The following is a 7,017-nucleotide window of genomic DNA, read 5'->3' on the forward strand; positions in this document are numbered from 1 at the left end:
GCACTGGATCTCTGCCTTGTCTCTATGAGCCGGTACACTCCAAAACATGGAGGAGTTTTATAACTCTCAGACTCTACCAAGTAAAGGACCTGGATCTACGAGCACAAACACACGGATCAAGATGCAGCCAACGCCGCACTTCGAACTGCTGGGCAAACGAAGAACATGAGTGACACCGTATCAAGAGGTGCAGACGTCAAGGTCCACACCTAAATCAAATGACGCACCTAAAGAATGAACACGGTGAGAAGTCTTGTTCAGAAGACTTAAAACATTGAACCCTCGCCGAAAGGTAAAATCGGTAGTTATCCATATTTATCCTTTCTGCATTCCCTTTTCCCTTTAATTATTTACTTTCCTTAAATGGCTTGTTAGTTAATCATGCTATCTTGAAAAGAAAACAAAAATAATACTAAGCCCCATGTGAGTATGCTCGTGGCATAAAACCCATAAGTACATTCACTGTGGTGGCGTAAAAATAAAATAAATATATTCCTGTCTTATAGAAATGAAAATATAAAAATCAACTTATGATCCTACCAAAGAGAGTAATATTTATTAGAGGAGGCTCAACATGATAAAGGCAAAGAGATTTTATGCTAACACTTAACCAGTTCCACAAAGCTTTGTTGTCTATTTGAGCTCCATAGAATTCAAGGATCAAAGAAGACTAGCAGACGGAGGACATCCTAATCACTGTCAGGGTGCTGCCGACATTCAACTACACCTCCGCCACCAGCTACATCAGAAGCAATTACGTCAAAATCCAACTTGGGGGAGAGAAACCCCATTTATCCAGCTAAGTTTTTCTACTCGCATTTATACTTTACTCAAATAATAAAAAGATGCATAATCATAAAAACCCAAATAAAGATTTTATGCTTATATATACATATATGCTTAGTTTGCTAAATAAGTAAATAAATAAATAAAGTTTGCTATGAACCCTCATGATAAGCTCGCATATGAAAATGATGAATAGTTGCTCTGCCTAGTTCTCAAAATTGAAATCTCTCTCAAGTTTAGGCATGACTGTTATGAATTAAGATTTGCTCTAAACCTGAACTTGTGGGAAGAGTACTTGATCTAAAGTCTAAGTCGTTAACGGATATGATATGGGAAGGTTGAGCTACTGTTTATCTGTTCCTTTAGATGCTAGAATTCTGAGAATTTTATCTTTGAAAATCTTTAAAATGTTGCATTCCTTTATGATGATAGTTTAAAATCCTACCACAGCCACATATACATGCTTATTAGACTATGAACCGTACATTTACTTTTTACTACATATGAGCATTGAGTGTGGTCAAGTTATGTAGACCCTTAGGAACTTGTCATGTGGTTAAAATCAAGATCCACTTGCACGTTCACTCATACATGCTGCTTCTACTCCGGAAGTACGCATCCACATACATCCATTCATTTCCATCTCCAGATTCACCCAAAATTATTCTACTCCTATCTGGGAGAGAATAGACAAAAACATTATGCCATTCCTGTTTTTCCCTGTGAAATAAATGCTTGAGCTATTTTGGTTACTACCACTTGCTACATTATTCCAGAAGGGTGAGCGCTCTGAAAAAAGAAGAAGAAAAATATGAGGAAATAAAAAGGGGCAAGTGCCCGGAACCTCGAAAGAAAAAAGAAAAAGTGAGACGAGAGGTAAAAATGCACAAGTGTCCGACAGTAGAATTAGGGGTACAAGATACCCACCTGAGAGAAAAGAAAAAGAAAATATAGAGCATCTCATTCCTCTCAAAAACCTTCAAAGTGCAAGAAAGGTATGCATCCCCTCAAAAGAGCAAAAGTAGAATTAGACTTTCACCATTATTTTCACCATTATCACCATCATCACCACACACCATTCATCCGCCATGTTGACGGTCCTTAATGCTCACATTTAACCATCAACTAATCATGGAAAAGGGTCCAAATGCAACCAACACCCAGACTTAGGGTTTTATCTGACAGAATTCCACGAGTTTTGGTGTTTGTCTATTTCTGCAGGGGGTTATCAGGAAATACGGAAGAAAGGCCCACACGTCGGGTTTACATAGAGATATTAACGTGTCGTGCAATTTTCTATCATCTAGAAGACACCAGAAGCCACGGGAAGGAAGCAGAGGCCGAGAGGGCTCAGGGACAGGGCGCCCGACCAAGTCCTGAGGGCGCCCGCCCTGGAGTTCTGCCCAATCACGTCCAAACTCGAGGATCGTGCTCCACCGACCTAAGGGATCAAGGATAACCATTCAATCAATGTCGGTTTGATCCAACGGCCCATATTCACTTAAAGGGACTATAAAACCAGACCCCTTGGCCCCTGGAGATCATACCTCTTCTACAGAATCAAAGCTAGGGTTTCAATTCTTCATCCAAGTAGAGAGGATCCCTCTAGTTCTTCTAGTTCTACCTCTAGTTCATCTAGATCTAGTTCTAGTTCATCTAGTTCTAGTTCTAGTTCCTCTAATTCTAGTTCTAGTTAGTTCTAGTTGTAATCTAGAAAATAGGGAGAGAGAAGAGGAAAGCGGAGGAGGAGCCGGATCTGTCGCATCTTCCTCAACATTGTACCTTTGCAGCAACTGGTTCGTTCTTCATCGTTCTCTAGGTTTTTCAATTCATAATTCCTGAGTTCTTCAATTACTTTTATTTACGTTCAAGTTATTTATTGGATTCCCGCTTGCATCAAGTGCTCTAGTCTTTATAACGCTAGAGTAGTAATTAATAGATTAGACGTGGTGTTTAGTCTTGTAATTACCTAGAATTGCACCCAATCCTACGGATTGTGGTGGTAGCCTTTGGGTAGTGACAGCCCTAACGGTCGACGTATTCCACCTCGTTCGGATCAGTGTTTCTAGGACCGTAGTCAGACCTTCCTAGCCCCCTTCTCATCTCTTTCTATGGTTAGTGCTCTAATGTCCCGATATAGATTATCTTGAAGTAATTCTTGATTCTTAGATCAACTAGAGAACTCTCAGGAAACTTCCTCTCTTCCCACCAAAAATAATTATATAGTTATCTTTGGGCGATCTTGGATCTTAATTAGTACACTCATGTTCTCTGTGGAAAATCGATACTCTGGAATACTCTTGGGGGAAAGCTACATCGGTATCCGTGCGCTTGCGGATTTTTCTGTTTGCGTTCAAAATACCCAACAAGCTTTCTGGCGCCGTTGCCGGGGAACGGTAGCTGTGCTAGTTTCAAACCAAGTTGTCCGTGTGTCCTTTTTCTTTTCTTTTTTACCACAATCACCTTATCATTTTTACCATACCACATGGATTTCACTGTAAGCATTAATGAGCATGGAATTTATTTCATAGCCACTTCATTTACTCCATGCTCATATGCAACATCTTCCCAATCCATTGGTTTTTCCAACATCACCACATTCGAGATCTCCAACCCCCTCATCCTTTCTATTTATAAAAACTTTAAAAGGGCGGTTGTCGATGCATATGTCTATATTAAATATTGCAGATCTCGTTGAGTTGATCTTGATATAGGTCAGCGATGGAGGGGAAACCACTTCACCGACATAAATTGATGGTTTCCCAAGGACAAGCTTAGTGTCCTAAAATAAGCACTGATCAGATAATAACATGAGCTTTTAATTATTTGCAGCATTACCTTGTGTATTGAGCATATAAGGATAATTGTAAGAAAATTCCTTCGGGTATTCTTGTCACTAACCTTTCCAGGATTGGAGCAAGAAGATCGGATGAATGACAAGCACAAAGTATGTCCAACCAATCATCATGCAACATTAAACTAAATTCATCCAATCTTGAATTTTGGGGGAGTACTTCGCATAAAAACATCCTTTGCCATGTTGCTATGTTGGTTGTCCCTACCTTTGAGACATGCTCAATTTGTTAAATACTAATCACACTACTTCATCTCCACTTGAGTAGATCTCTATAAATGCTCTCATACCACCTTTATTTACTTTAGTATATGTCTAGGTTTGGAGTAGTTTCATTTATCTCTTAATTAAGCATGGTGCTTAGTTTAGGGCTGATGATCTTACTTCCATGGGAGTTTAAATTAAGCAAGATGCTTAGGTTAAAATGCCCTCCTAAATCAAATTAGACATGGTGTCTAGGTTGATTTTTGAACCGATAGTATGCTATAGTAGATATGGGATATTTTGTTGCACTAACCCATGCAGGAAACCTTTCAATATCGACCTGGGAAGTCCTGAGACAAACTCACATTGGAGGCAAAGAGAGAGACACATGAAGGTTAACAATTTACACAAGGAAAGCAGAGCTCACAATTGATGATCTAGGGAGGGTGCTACAAACACGATGCACAACCGCTAAGAAAGGAAAGCTTCCATAAGATGATACTATACCATCACTCTTCAAGTAAGGTAACATCTTAAGGTATTTGACTATCACTTTTTATAAGCTTCTCCTTGGATCTGGTGTTCACATGAATAAAAGAGACAAACATGTATGATTTACAACTCTAGGTTAACCAACCCAATCAATTCAACATGTTTAGTCCTTCCACCGTTGTGATCTCACACTCCTAATCATATGAGCTAAAATGTTGCACACTCAATCTTTGGAAGATATTTAAAGAACACATAAATATAGATAGATTATCTTTCCATTAGGTTGAGCGATCTGATCTGACAAAATATTTTAAATGTTACACTCATGATCTTATTATCCATCAACTTTGTCTTGCTCACTATGCTTAAGGATAGAGAAGAATAAATTCACTTTTGGTTCTGTTGGTGTTTTCCACCAACAGGGCCCATGCACTTGATCTCTGCCTTGTCTCTATGAGCAGGTACATTTCGAGCAAAATATGAAGGACTTTTACAACTCCCAGACTCCACCAAGTGAAGAACCTAGATCTAGGAGCACAAACACACTGGAGATACTAGACACTCAGGCAATCACTGCCCTGAGATGCTTGAGGACGTAACTACTGGAGTAACCCCATAGTGGAAGTAATTACTGACCTTCTGCCGGTCAAGAGAGACAATCCAGGACGCCCCGTCATCCCGATCTCCATCGGCATGGTGGACTTCCTAGGAGCACTCTGCGACTTTGGCTCCAGCGTCAACATTATACCCAGGGGAGGCCATTTCTGAACACCTCGGGAGGTGTCATCTACACTAGTGCTGTCAAGATCAGTGTCTACATCCAGGGAAAGAAGGAGACGTTTTCCTTCAAGAACAAGACTACACAAATCTTAGAGGAATCCTGACATGAACCAAGGAAAGGACCAATAGGAGGAACAGGAACAAGCAAATGTGGACCAAGTTAGCTAAGATAGTCACTGCAGTTTAAGGAGGTCAAGATCGTCGATTTAAGTCACCGTTCCTGACTAAAAAGGACAACCCAGTTCCAGATGGCAGATCAGACATTCCAAAAGATTGAAGGTTATTGACATGGGAGAAGACGAGTACGATTCACCCATCATCCTTGCGAGACCGTTCCTCAGCACCGTTATAGCAATCATCTACATTCCAACCGGAGAAGTCCACATGCACTTCCCCTCTGAGAAGGTACGCCGCTATTTTACTGACCCTAACTATATAGTTGAAGACTCTAAGCAGGTCAGGACAAGAAGGAGACGACGCAACCGCAACCAGAGAAGGCAAAATCATCAAGGATGGATGGGCAGACTACGAAGGAGAAGTAGTGAGGTCTGAAGACATACAGCTTGAACAGAACTGTCCTGAGGAGACCGTAGCACCGAGTCAGGTGTGGAAAAAGAAGATAGTTATACATGAAGAGCAGGCGCCGCCGGAACCACCGACTACGCCATCCAGCGAATCCCAGGACGAATGAGAAAACGGAGAGTCCCGTTCGGAGGACGTAAAAACACCGAACGCCTTGCCAAGAGGTAAACTTGGTAGTTATCTTTTTCCTTTCAATTATTTTAAAATAGTTTTCTTAGTTAATCAGGTTCATATCATCTCGAAAACAAAATAAAAATGTTAAAAATAGTAAGCTCCATGTGAGTATGCTCATGGCATAAAACCCATAAGTACATTCACTGTGGTGGCATAAAAATGAATAAATATATTCTTGTCCTATAAAAATGAAAATATAAAAATAAATTTATGATCCTACCAAAGAGAGTAATATTTATTGAGGAGGCTCAACATGATAAAGGCTAGATATTTATGCTAACACTTAACTAGTTCCACAAAGCTTTGTTGTCTATTTGAGCTCCACAGAATTCAAGGATCAAAGAAGACTAGCAGACGAAGGACATCCTAATCACTGTCAGGGTGCTGCTGACATTCAAATACACCTCCGCCACCTGCTAGCTACATCAGAAAAAATTACATCAAAATCCAGCTTGGGGGAGAGCACCCCCATTTATCCAGCTAAGTGTTCTACTCATGTTTATACTTTACTCAAATAATAAAAAGATGCATAATCATAAAAACCCAAATAAAAATTTTGTGCTTATATATATATCTTTGCTTAGTTTGCTAAATAAATAAATAAATAAAATTTGCTATGAACCCTCATGATAAGCTCTCACATGGAAATGATGAATAGTTGCTCTGCCATGACTAGTTCTCAAAATTGAAATCTCTCTCAAGTTTAGGCATGACGGTTATCAATTAAGATTTGCTCTAAAACTGAATTTGTGGGGAGAGTACTTGATCTAAAGTCTATGTCGTTAACGGATATGATATGGGAAGGTTGAGCTGTTGCTTATCTGTTCCTAGAGATGCTAGAATTCTGGAGAATTTTATCTTTGAAAATCTTTAAAATGTTGCATGATGAGTTCCTGTATGATGAGAGTTTAAATTCCTACCACAGCTATATATACATGCTTGCTAGACTATGAGCCACACATTTACTTTTTACTACTTATGAGCATTGAGTGTGGTCAAGCTATGTAGACCCTTAGGAGCTTGTCATGCGGTTAAATCAAGATTCACTTGCACGTTCACTCATACAAGCTACTTCTACTTCGGAAGTACGCATCCACATATATCCATCCATTTCCATCTCCAGAACCACCCAAAAATATTCTACT

The sequence above is a fragment of the Sorghum bicolor genome, chromosome 8 (assembly GCF_000003195.3).
Source record: "Sorghum bicolor cultivar BTx623 chromosome 8, Sorghum_bicolor_NCBIv3, whole genome shotgun sequence".
Lineage (NCBI taxonomy): Eukaryota > Viridiplantae > Streptophyta > Magnoliopsida > Poales > Poaceae > Sorghum > Sorghum bicolor.